The 12,725-nt window shown below is 38.5% G+C and overlaps 1 long non-coding RNA gene across 1 annotated transcript in view; it reads left to right on the forward strand.

Moving 5' to 3' along the window:
- Window positions 1-3,445: 3,445 nt before the first annotated feature.
- The window catches only part of LOC127685513 (uncharacterized), a 47,249-nt gene continuing 37,969 nt past the window's right edge, over window positions 3,446-12,725 (forward strand). Inside the window, exons 1-2 of the long non-coding RNA XR_007977888.1 lie at window positions 3,446-3,528; window positions 9,108-9,271. This is a non-coding gene — a long non-coding RNA (uncharacterized LOC127685513). The remainder of the gene's footprint in view (window positions 3,529-9,107; window positions 9,272-12,725) is intronic.

Raw genomic sequence — 12,725 nt, forward strand, 5'->3', positions numbered from 1 at the left:
TTGTTTAAAAATTATGTGTGAAAGTAAGGAATAGAAGGGTTCTTTTTTTCTGAGAAATATTACATCTTCAGTTCCTTCCATCTCTGACCCCGTTCCTCAGCGCCGCTGTATTTTTGCTTGGAGTCTCTGTTCCCAGGTTCTGATTAAACAATGCCTAAGCAAGCCTTGCATTGAAGAGGTCTTTCTTGGAAAGAGATCATAAGTGGGAAACGTTTTCACCATTTATTTTGTTGTTAACTAAAAGCAAGAGAGTTTTAAAATTAAAGCCAACCTACTATAGCTGTTGGAATAACTCTTTAATTGGCCATTAAGCATGAGCATGGGAATAAAAGCTCTCCAAAGTGCACTGAGAATTATGTCACCTGACATTGACTGCTTCCCCCCTGCAACCCCCCAACCTCCAAGGGAATTGAATGAGTCAAAAGGAATGAGTCAACTTCCTAGCATCCTTTTCTCCCTCACAGGGCACCCTGCTTCTTCAGAAGTGTGAGACCCAAAAACTCATGGCACATACGCATACAAGCAAAATGTTACCTTTCCTTTCTCCATTCATAAAGACAATGGAAGCTGGCAATGGAAACCCTGGGGTGAATATTGTGGTTTACTTGCTTTCAGTTGCAGGTTATAATAAAGATGATAGAAAGTGATCACAGATGACGGTTTTATTCAATGGGCCACATTCTCCTGTATTTATCATTTGGCATCGGGTTTGCTGGGAATTTGAGTACATACTAAATAATGTAGAGAGAACCATCCCATGGGGAGGAACAGAGAGAAATGCAGAACCCCAACCTTTTAGATTTGTGTTCCCATGACAGTGTGGCTACACTACAGGCTTTAGGCATTTGTCTGATCCATTCAGATTTTTTTAGAAAAGATTCTAAGCTGTAAATTCTCATTTCAGTTACAGCTGGTAAAAAGGAAACTAGTCTAAGAGTTATTAATGTGTAAATCTGGTAATATAGAAAGTTGAGTGATCTCAGGCTAGAGTTCTGAATTTATACAATCCAATTTTGACCAAAATGACCCAATATAGCAGCGGCTCTGTGTAAATCAACAGCAAATTGCAAATGATTCTTTAAAACTGCTCTGGAGAAAGAATGCACATGAAGAGGCAAGAAGTTACCATACCAGTGACCTACATAGTCTGACCTCTCATTCCCCAGAGGCTAGTATGATTGTCTATGGGAACCCAAACTCCAAGAAAAGAGTTCATGTTCACAAATAGAGCTACATGGATGGATCCTTTAATAACATTCTTTACCTTTGTTAAAACTGGAATGTTTTCTCTCAATGATGGTATAAGCATAACCAGTTTTTAAAAATCTTTGCTAGCAGCCTTGTCCTTTCTAGAGGTAGGGCTGATGGGGGAATGTTTCTTGGAATTGCTCTACCACCAGGTCTCAGATAGACACAGCTGGACTCCATTATGAAATGGGATACCTGGTTAATCAGCTTACAATATGGACTTGAGGCTTGACTGCTATAACTCTCTGCTTGCAATCACTTGCAAAAATCTCAAGAAACCTGAAATAATCGATTTGTTTTGAAAACCAATCCCGTGGTTCCTTTCCCTGACTAAAATAGTAGTTGACATGGTGAGCAGGTTACATTAGTCGTCTATTATCCCACGGAACCAGAAACACTGCGGAGACAGTCCTCATTATTTTTTCATGCTGAAATATAGCTCAGTCAGTAAAATACTAGTTCAGGCCCCAATCTACTGAGCTTAATGATTTGACAGTACTGTGAAGAGAAGACTTATATGGATACATATGCCTTTCTCAAACATTGTTTCTATCTTGGTTTGCTTTACCTGACCAATCTGTTGTAAATGTGCTATATAAAGAAATGTAATTATATATAAAGCCTGCGAAAGTTAAGCTTCTATGTGAAGTCGTTTTTTGTGTGTTTTTTAAAAAAAATAAAAAAGTCTCACAGAATTGTCCTTACTTTCAGTATGCAAGGATTTAGTGAGCAACTTCATATGGATCACTCTAGTTGCAGGAGTTAGCTCTGTCCTGAGACCTGAGAGGAAGAAGTCTTGGCTTTAACTCTTAGGTTCCTTCCCAGTAAATTAGTTGAATATGACAGTCTCCTTTTCCTCTGAAACTTAAAGCATGCATACCTCCTGTATACATCCTTTTACGTCTACAGACTCAGAAAATACTACTCATTAGGCATTTTACCAGATCCTAGTGATGCACAAGTTGAATAATTATCCATTTTTGTTTTACAACCCAGGATCTTATCCATTAGTGTAGGCATGGTGCAGACAACAAGCAAGATTAGTAACCCAGGCACCAATACGAAAATTGTTGGAACTACAATAGAGCCAACATGCCCAGAAATTGAAAAAGAAAGGGAATTTATTTTCCTTCTTTCATTGGTTTTAAAAAAGAAGTGATTTTAATTTGGGCCAAAGACCAAGAAGAGAATGAACAGGTGTGGAATCCCGAGAGAGGCGTGGTAAGGGGACTGTGTGACTGTTATAGAATGTGGGGGTGGAGTGAGAGGAAAGGAGAGCAGGTGTCCCTTTGCCATCAGAATATAACAACCATCCCTCTGGTTTCGATGTCACGGTCACGCTTTTCTACCTTACCAAACAATGCACCACAGTATTCACTCATATTTCCTTGTGAAAACATGGGCCACGTGTATGCACATGTGAGTTTTCTACAGGCTCACCAGTCCTTATTTTTATTATAGGTTGATCCAGGCTTCCAAGTGTGGTAAGAGGTCTCATCTGTCTTTATTTTCAATTCTTTTTGGAAAGTGCCTTCGGCTACAGATTGGTGCTGGCCATCTAACAATCATTTTGAATATGATAGTCTGAACTGAAAAAATAGTAGCTGTCCATAGGTATATGATTCCAATGTGTAATCCTTATAATATTAGCAGATGGATTCCTCTGACCCTATCATGGTGTTCATAGCTTTGGAAATAAAGAAATTCTATGGAGGATTTGACTTAGGCCTTAAAAGGACATAAAGAAAGTGATGGCTACACAGGCCCCAGAAACTTCACAAAAAACTCAAGCAAGAACATTTAGGGCAGGAAGTACAGAGCAAGATCAAAAGCATTGAGTCACTGGGTACAAAATCATGGTGACTGCTTGCACATTTTGGCTTTAGTTCACGGATACTTTTAGAGTAGCTGAATTTTGAGAACGTAGGACTATAGTGGTTTAAACTGATCTGTAGAGGGAAAAAACCCTCAGTCTAGAGAAGACTGAGCATAAGGAAAGACAGTAGATAATATTTAGAGAGTGTATAAATAGTGAGATGAAATATCTTGAATTGTGGCTGTGGTATTGAACACAAAGAAAAAGGGGGAAAGTCGAGATGTGTTTGGGAAGTATGAGCAGCTGGCAAGTAGCTGCAAGGGGGAAGGGCTGCGCTCATGGTGAGCTGAGGCTTTGGACTAACTGAAGCTGTTTCTGGGAATAGAAAGTGGAAGCACCAAAGACCGAGGAGAGCTAATGTTTCGGGGAGAATATGACGAGTTAATTAGCTACACATATGTAATGTAAGTAGAGATAATAGACTGCTTATAAAATTAGATGTGTGGGTTAGAGGAAATTAAGCCTCTACCATCTGACATCTGTGTTCTTTTCTCTTTTGGTGCTGACTGTAGTAGATTAGGATGAAAGGTGAATTGCAATTACCGGGTTTGTTTAGATTAAGCACAACATTGTCCTCATCTGAGTATCTAACTCTCTCACTGCTTAGCCTCTGTTCATAGTAATAGGCTTTCTGTCCTCCATCTAACTCAGCTGTCTCCGTGAAATCCCCAGCAAATAGAGAGTATCTGACTACCTTTTTACGGCTGCATGACAGCTGGAAAAGGTTACTGGTTCTGAACCCAGATAGCTTCTGTCTCATTCTCCCGCTGAACTCCCATAATTAATCTTTTCCAGACTGACAATAATTCCACTGTCTTCATTTCAGAGAAACTCGTGGTGTTTCTAACACTTCAGATAACTCATTACTGGGTTAGAAAGGAATGGCGATACTCTACCAGGCTTCTCCGGTTTCTCCGTGTGCTGTCGGGTCAATGCTCTCAGCACAGCTAAGCAGGGACAGATGGTGCCCATTCCCTCAGTGACAGAACCATCCAGCAATGTCAAAGGCATTTACATCCTTGAGAGAGAAATGCTTTATGACTAAAAGTTTCCTACCATGTGTACTTCAGGATACAGAAATGAAACTCCAAGAACAATTCATGTCCAATTATGTTAAACTTTAATTACATGAATCATTTAAAAATAAACTCAGTTACTCTCTTCTGTTAGCGATTCTCCAAGGACCCTTTCTAAAAGGGCATTAGTGCACTTGGCTTGAAGGCCTCTACAGTAATTATCATGTAAAACTCAAGAGTGGACACATGTTCTATCATAAAGACACATACTTACACCACTAAAGAGAAAATAAAAGCAGGGAGAGGGAGAGATACTTAGGACAGGGCCGTCAATCCAGGTTGTATGGAGAAAGCTTTCTGTTTCTTTAACTACAATCCGTAACCTTTATGGATGACAGAGGCTTTTGTTTGATTGATTTTGTAAATATGAACTCACAACCTCTGCTTAAATAACAGAAATCTGAAATCTGAATGTAATGGAATATGCCTGCAATTCCATCTGTAGAGAAGCCAAGGCTGGAGGATTTGGGGTTTGACATCTAGATATCTAGAGAGACCTTGTATCAGCAAAGCCCAGTGAGAGCAGTAGGGGGAGAAATAAATTTGAAGAGTGTGCTGATTTGCATTCTAGTTCCACATGGTCTTTGCTAACTGACTTATTTTCTGAATCTCAGACTTCTCATAAAGAACAAAGATTTATAGCTAAGATCTCCCATGCTTCTGAAATGTCAACAACATGATTTGCCAAGATAAAAACAGTGAACTGATTGTGATATGAAATAGTTTGCAGAAGTACATTTTTCTGAGGTTCAGCAGATAAAGTACTTGATAGTGAAACATGAGGAGCTGAAATGAGATCACTCTTTTACTCTTAAAAAAACGCTAGGCATGATAGCGTGTGCTTGTAATCCCAGAGATGGAAGACAGAAACAGGAGGATCCCTAGTGCTTGCTAGTAAGCGGGTATGGGCTTGACTTGAAGATGACAATATCTGGGTTCCCTTTTCCAAAAAAATAATTGGGGAAAATGATAAAAAAAAGACATGACTAATGTAGACCTTTGCCATACATGAAACATAGACCTACATGTGCATGTATATTCTATACATAAAATACATATGTTAATCCTATATCAAAGTTCATGTCATAGGATCTGAAAGAATTAAAAAACCTGTAGTATTTTTGTCTTTGCCTTATCTGGAGATGACAGTAATTCTAATCCTGAATATAACAGAGCTAGGAACACAATTCCATGTTTACTATGTTATTGCCACTTCTGAGTATTTCTATCACCAACGTTGTATTAATAGTTAAGCTATAGTTATGTTAACGAAAATATATGCATTGTATATATTTGCAGTTACTCCATATAGTTTTACCATTACCAGTATATTTAAAGTAAAGAGGACCCAACAAGAAAGTCCTTAAGCTATAAACATCCACAAATGTAGATGAAGAAAGCATCTTAGTTGATGGTAGGTTTATGACTCACCAAGGTGATCCACCCATCAGGCACCTGTTTGCCCATTCCTTCCAAATCCATCTAATATTACATCAGTGTTGTGGTCTGATGTCTGAAACTCTCACCGTGGGCACACAAACTGCATTGAAGTGGTCACATAAAGAGTCCAAACCTAAACCAGGAAAGAAGGTTGGAAATCAAGTGTTAATTTGTTACTCTATCCCTTTCTGTTGTGTTGAGAAGATGCTACCTACATATAGGATGAGGAGACAAATTCAAGTCTAACTTCTGTTTTCCTGTTGTAATAAAGGGACATCCCTGGGGCAAGAGTTGGCTCTTGTTAACCAAAGGTAAGTGTGAAGAGCAGCCTGTGCTGTAATCTTGGTCAGGTCAGGTTCCTAGGCTGTCTCAGATCATCAGCTTCCTCTCTGTTAGGTACATGGCTGCCATATGATACTTTAATTTTAGATTCTTTGTTATGAAAATGTCCCTAACCATAGAAAAAATTGATGAATGCTCTAGTACTTTCCCAACCACACCATCTGGATTCACATCTGGTGAGGGCCATGTTGTTGTGTTAAACCACAGTGGAGGGTATGGCCTGAGACAGAGCAAGCATGGGATGTCATATCTGTGCTTCTTCTGACAAATGACTGAGGTCATCATGAAGGTCCCACTCTTTATCCTCATCTGACCCTCATTGCCTCCAGAGATCCATATCCTAATTACCACGAGTACAGATTTGGAGTTAGGCTTTCAGCACATGAACTTTTAGGGAGCATATTCACTCAAGTCAGAACATTATCCCTTCCTACTTACTCTGCCTTTTTCCAGCTTATGCCTCAACCTGTCATACAACACCCATAGGAACAGCATTGCAAGGCTGTGAGCATCCAGGGGCTTCTGTTCAAGAGTGGATCAGAAGAGTTCTCTTGGTTACAGTCAACTGATGTGCGTTGTTAGGTTATAACAGTTGGCTCCTGTCAGAAAGACACTAGCTAATGTGACATGTGTGGTAAGTTCCACAAATAGTACACACATTATTTTAGTACATATGGAATTTCAGAAAAGTATTATTATTATTATTATTATTATTATTCAAGCCGTGTTTTACACATCTAATCATAAGATATCATATTTTAGAAAATCACATTCATCTTTGCTAATAAAGTTTAGTAGAGTCAGAGAACTTTGTGCAAACTTGTCAAGGGTGCCATGAAATGATAAATGCAGACATGAAAGAACTATGACAGAATTACTCTCTCTTGGAGACCAAAAGCAGACGATATGTGTACTGCTGTTCCATGTTTGAAAGTTTTCATAATGAAAAGTTTAGGACATAACTCAGTGAAAACAGATCTACTTTGCAGGAGAGATAATTTACCCAGACATATCAATACACTGATACATTCTGTAGAAGAATTTGATCATGTAGCTTTACTGCCTCATATTATGAAGTGGATATTATTTTAAGTTAATTTTAAAAATGCATAAAACATCTACATTACAAATATTTTAGCAGCAGCATGTAACATTTCACCATAGATACCCATTGTTTGATGCTTAAATTGACCTAAAAATAACCATTGACCCAAATTCTTGTCATATCTCCATATGTGTGCCTGCATACATGTGCCTACATATGGAAGTTCAAGGTCAACATTATTGTGTCTTCCATGTCATTCTCTAACTCATGTTTTAAGACATGGTCTCTCGCTTACCCTGGCATTTTCTAATTGAGCTAGGCTTGCTATCTTGTGAGCTCTACTCTAGGGAACCACTTTTTCCATGGGTGCTGGGCATCTAAACTTGGGTGCCCATCATTTCACAGCAGGCACCTGGCCAGTTGAGTCATTTTCCCAATGCCTAATCATTGTTTTTATAGTAAAAGCATTAAAAATTCCTTCTTCTAGAATTTTGGGGTGATAAATTCTATTTCTGTCACCTACATAATGGAAGGAGAGAATAAATTTTGGATATTGTTCCTCATATGTGTTCTGCGGTGCACATGTACACATTCACATGTGCATACACACATATATGCACACATGCACACATACAACTAATGTAGTAAACTGTATTTTTCCATGTGAAACTTAAACAGATGGATTTTATATATTCTTCATCATTGTCAATGAGATCATCATGCAAATAAGATTGATTAGGATATATTGGTGGGAGCTGAGAGAAAGAAGGAAAGACAGCCAGACAGAAAAGAAATATTTAAATATTTCAGACTGACAGAATATTTAAATGTTGGAAATAAATTTACTCAACATATCACATTGGAATTTAGAAGCTCTGATGTCAAAATCAATAAAAACGATTTCAGCTACTGATTAAAATTAACCCTTCTCTTATACAGAAGCCCTGACTAAACCAGCTTTCAATGCTCTGATATAGGTACTTCACTTTTATGAAGAAGTAATCAAAGCTCGCAAAGCTAAGCACGTGTGGAAGTAGAGTTGTGACAAGGCACTAATTAATAAAATATATTCAAACGTCTTTGTCATGACTTGAAGTTTATAGTTTCCTGAATTTTTTCTCATTTATAATATCCACAGCTGGACTTAGTGGCATATGTGTGTCATCTTCAACATTTAGAAGGTATATGAGCCAGGACAAGCAAGAGCTCCGGGTTAGCCTTGGCTAAATAGTGAGATCCTGTTCAGTTTCTTTCATCTAGAATAGTTTATCCAAGGAAAGAGGACCTACCCGCAATGTAGATGGAACCATCACATGCCCATAAGCAAGGGGATCCTAGACTAAAGAAAAAGACAACAATGAGCTGAGTATCAGTATTCATTTCTCTCTTTCCTGATTATGTGCATGATGTAGCCACCTGTCTCATACTCCTGTTGTCACATATAAAGCTGCTCTCATGGCTATGCATGTGCCACCTTGATTAATTGTACCCTGGAACATAAGCCAAAGTAAGCCCTTAGGTTGAATTTTCAGGCCCCTTTTCGCAGTGATAAAAAATCTAAAGCAATGCTCGATGAATGGATAAGTAACAGATAGGTAGATCAATAGACAATGGGTGGGTAAATAGAAACATAGATAGGGGATAGAGGATAGATATGTGATAGTTACTGATTGTTAAAAATTAACTGAAGGCATTGTGAAGGCTGAGAAATTCCAAGATTTGTAGTCTGCAGACCTGGAAATCAAGAGGGCTAGTAACATTAGCTCAAATCAAAGACTAACGGCAGGAAAAAGCCTAAACTGTACCTCATCTCAGATATCATCGTGAGGAGAGATGAGTTAACTCTTGCCCACCATCTTGTTCCACTCAGGCCTGCAAGGGATATTGGGAAGACACTATGCTTCCCTTGGTCCACCAATTCAAATGTTAATATTCCAGAAGCTTCCTCAAAACTGCACCCAGAAATGATGTTTAGACAAACATTTGGGGACTGATAGCCCATTCAGGATGACACATCAAAGTTATCAATATATCTATCTTCCTTCTCTAACATTTTCTCTATTACTGTTTTGTATTACAGTTCCTTAAAATCAAGTGTTTAGGTGAAAGTTTGTGGAACATCAGTCTACTGAGGAATTCCACCATGGAAAATAATTAAGTTCTAGACAATGGTAATGGGAAAGAAAGGAGGCCAAGTCAATGAAAGGCTAAGCTAAGCCCTAGGAAGACAAAGACAGTCTCCAGGTATGTATGTACATTGCAAAAATTTCCCAATGCAGTGCCTGAGAAGCTGAGGTATTAATACCTACCAGATCAGCAAGAGTTAAGGATGCGAATCTTCATGAACTGCAAGTTCCTTATCCAGGCTTGATGGGACACTGCTAGTAGGTGGCTTCTGAGCAAGTAGCATTGGTATAACGTTGGGAAGCTGTTTGTGTCTGTAATATTCCCGAGAGGCTCATGTGTTCAAATCCCAGACTCACAGCTGAGGTGATGCTTTCAGAAGTTATAAGTAAGACCTAACTAATCACTGGGTAGACCTGAAGGAATACGGATGCTCTGGGTGGGTTGTGTTCCACAGTAAAACATGGGATGATAGAGCCCTCTGGAGCCCCAGATGCTGCCTCATATCCTTCTCTACAGTCCCATATCATAAGGTGAAAATGCCAATCTTTGCTCTGTAAGATAATTGGGTCAAATGCCAATATTTCCTTTAGTGGTACAGTTGACATTTCACTACTTATATAATTATGCTCTCAAATCCTTTGCTGTTACTCCATACCATAACTACCTCAAACTATAGCCCTTAGATGATGAAGAGTTATCCACATCTGAGTTCTCTAAAAGAATGTTAGAAGGTGCATTAGTTGGTGGGTGAGTTGTGCCTTTGTAAAAGCATATAGCTTTGCACTCTGGGCTTTAAAGCCTTGCTGGATACAAGAGAAGTCTTGAATGTGTGGTATAAAGACAGTATTTCCAAACTTAGCCTTGGACCCCTAAATGTAAAGAGTAAGTGCTGGAAAAATTCCATGTCCAAGCTGTAAATTCTGGGTCCATCCCACGTGGGTGAGTCATGAAATTTCACCTCCTAAAGGCTCTCAAAAGAACAGCTGCATGCTTTTTAAAACAAGATATGCTAGTGTACTCTACTACACCAGCATCAGCAATTATTTTGAGCTCTCTCATAAATGTGTATAGAATTGAAGACACAATTAGGAAGATTTAGGAAGCTTTGTGTTTTCTGAAGTTACTTTCTATTCTGCAAAAAAAAAAAAGTTATCAAAAATGAGCCCATTCTAAAGGGCAATCTTTTTAAAAGGTCTAACAAAGGATTGATTGGGTAACCAAACATATGTAGGTGCCTTTTGTGTTATAAATTATAGCTTTAATATCATACAACTAATATTTTCAATTCCTGGGATTTGTCAAGAATTAAACAACTTGAAAGTTGTTTAGACAACTCCAAATTAGATCTTTCTGTTTATATGTGCAGCGAGTGTGAAATTAAAATTTGATAAATGTGCACAGTTTTATAATATTGAGCATGTTAAAAGGTTACACTGAGAGTCTCTTATTAATTTTCACCTTCTAGTTTAGCACATGTACTTTTTATTGTGATGCCTAGAATTATTTTACATAGAAGATTATTCTCCAAGAATGCTTTTGTGTGTGTGGATATATTTTAAGTTACCATGTATTGGTATAGAGATGCTTCATGCAGTAATTATAAGAAAGACAGCTTGAGGAGCCTAAATTATGTGTTTCCAACTGGCCCTCTTCTAATCAACCTTAGAGGGGGGTAGAATCTAAAATAGTTTGTTGTCTTTATTTGTGTGGTTTCTTCCTTCCTTCCTTTCTTTTTTTCTTTCTTCTTTCTTCTTTTTTTTTTTTTTAATTAAAAACCTACCGGACCCATACATTTCAACAATGCAAACAAGCAAAAGAATGGCAAGTCCCTTAATTTTCCAGCATAGTTCTATTTCTTTCAAAACTCCAGTGGGTAGTGACTGTCCTACAATGGTATCTAATTGTCTCTGAGAATCTCAGAGGAATCCTCACATACCCATGCACACATACCACACTCATGCATTCCCGAGACATATCAATCCCTAGCAATCTGTCATATCTCATCAAGACATCACACTCTCTCGTCTCTGTTCAAGAATCCAACAGAATCTTTTAGAGGAGTAGGGAGAGGTTAAAAAAATCTCTGAGACAACGAATTTTGAAACTTGCTTAGCAGCTGGAAATGTGAGTGCAGAAGAGAGTGAGGATGGCTGGGAGGGAAGGGCTTTAGAGGAGTGTGGGAATGTGCTGCCTCCACTGCCCCATACAATGCTAAGCCTTATGATCTTCAGCTTTTGGGCACCCCCAAGCCCCTTCTCCCTGAGAATACTACGCTCCAGACATATAGAGTTGAGGAGGAGGAGCAGCATGTTGGTCCATGGCCAAACCCTCTGGGAGAGGATATGGCAATGTGTTATAGTCTTCTGCTGCCTCACTCCAAAGAAGGCACATTAAGGTATATGTTTATACATTCTCCTCCATACTGGTAAATATTTCTTATTATGATAATAACATTTTAATGAGGTATACATTTTTTTGATTTAAAGTATTTTCACTGTCTTTACAAATAAGGACCACAATGTCAAGAATATTTTCAGTTGGAAATATTTGGGTAGACAAACTATACTAATGAGGAAAGGGCTAAAAACATAAAACATGGGCAAAACATATGCTGCACTCAGTTTCATGGCAGAACAAATTACAAATCAGGACAGCATGGCCGTGTGGCCAGGAGGCAGTCTCTATAGATGTGGGCAGGCAGAAACACATCTCGGCGAAGGACAGGCAGCTTTTAAGCTGTGGAAACGTAACTATGCAAATGCAAGTGTGTTCAGTTGCCACAACAGAAAGTTCCTCCTTGATAGGGCTTCTCCTACTCCCAAACCTTCACAGAACATCAGCAGCACAAGGGGAGGAGAGCAATCGAGGGTCTTGGCCTAAAGGGAGAAAATAGGATCAGAGAAGACCATTTTAGAAAAGATGAATAAATCCTCATATAACCCAGGATGATAAAAAAACATACTAAAAATCATGACATCATTTAAATGCAAAGTCCTATGCCAGCAGGGTGCTCAAACTGCTAATGCAAATATTTTTACATGGACAAAGGGCAACTTTAACCCAAAACACTGTCAGAGGGATAGTCCCTGCTTATGAAAATGTTCATGATTCTTAAAAAGAAAGGAAAAAAATTATAAAATATTTTCCAACCCCAAAGGGTTTTTTTTTTTCATGAGATATGGTACATTGCAATTAGTGTCATAGAAACTTAACTGTTCTTCATGACAGCCATCATTGAAGAAGAAAAATAGGATGTTGAGCTGGGAGAATATTAGACATCTTCAGGCTCTGGAAATGGGTTGAAGAGGTTCCAGCTCCTTGAAAACTGTGTACGACTTATGTTTACATTTTGAGTGCTTTCCAAGTATTCTCATGAGAACCAAGACATCTCAAACATTAAGAAACTATGTTGGAGAAAGCAGGATTCAATGGATGGTGACAAGTCTACGCATTTTATATGAAAAATGGCTTGTGCCACAGAGAAAAACTGTGCACTTAACTGAAGTATGCAGCAAAGCAAGTGTGTGTTTATGCCTTCAAACAAGTGTAATACAACAACAACTCCCAGTAA

The sequence above is a fragment of the Apodemus sylvaticus genome, chromosome 5, assembly GCF_947179515.1.
Source record: "Apodemus sylvaticus chromosome 5, mApoSyl1.1, whole genome shotgun sequence".
NCBI lineage: Eukaryota > Metazoa > Chordata > Mammalia > Rodentia > Muridae > Apodemus > Apodemus sylvaticus.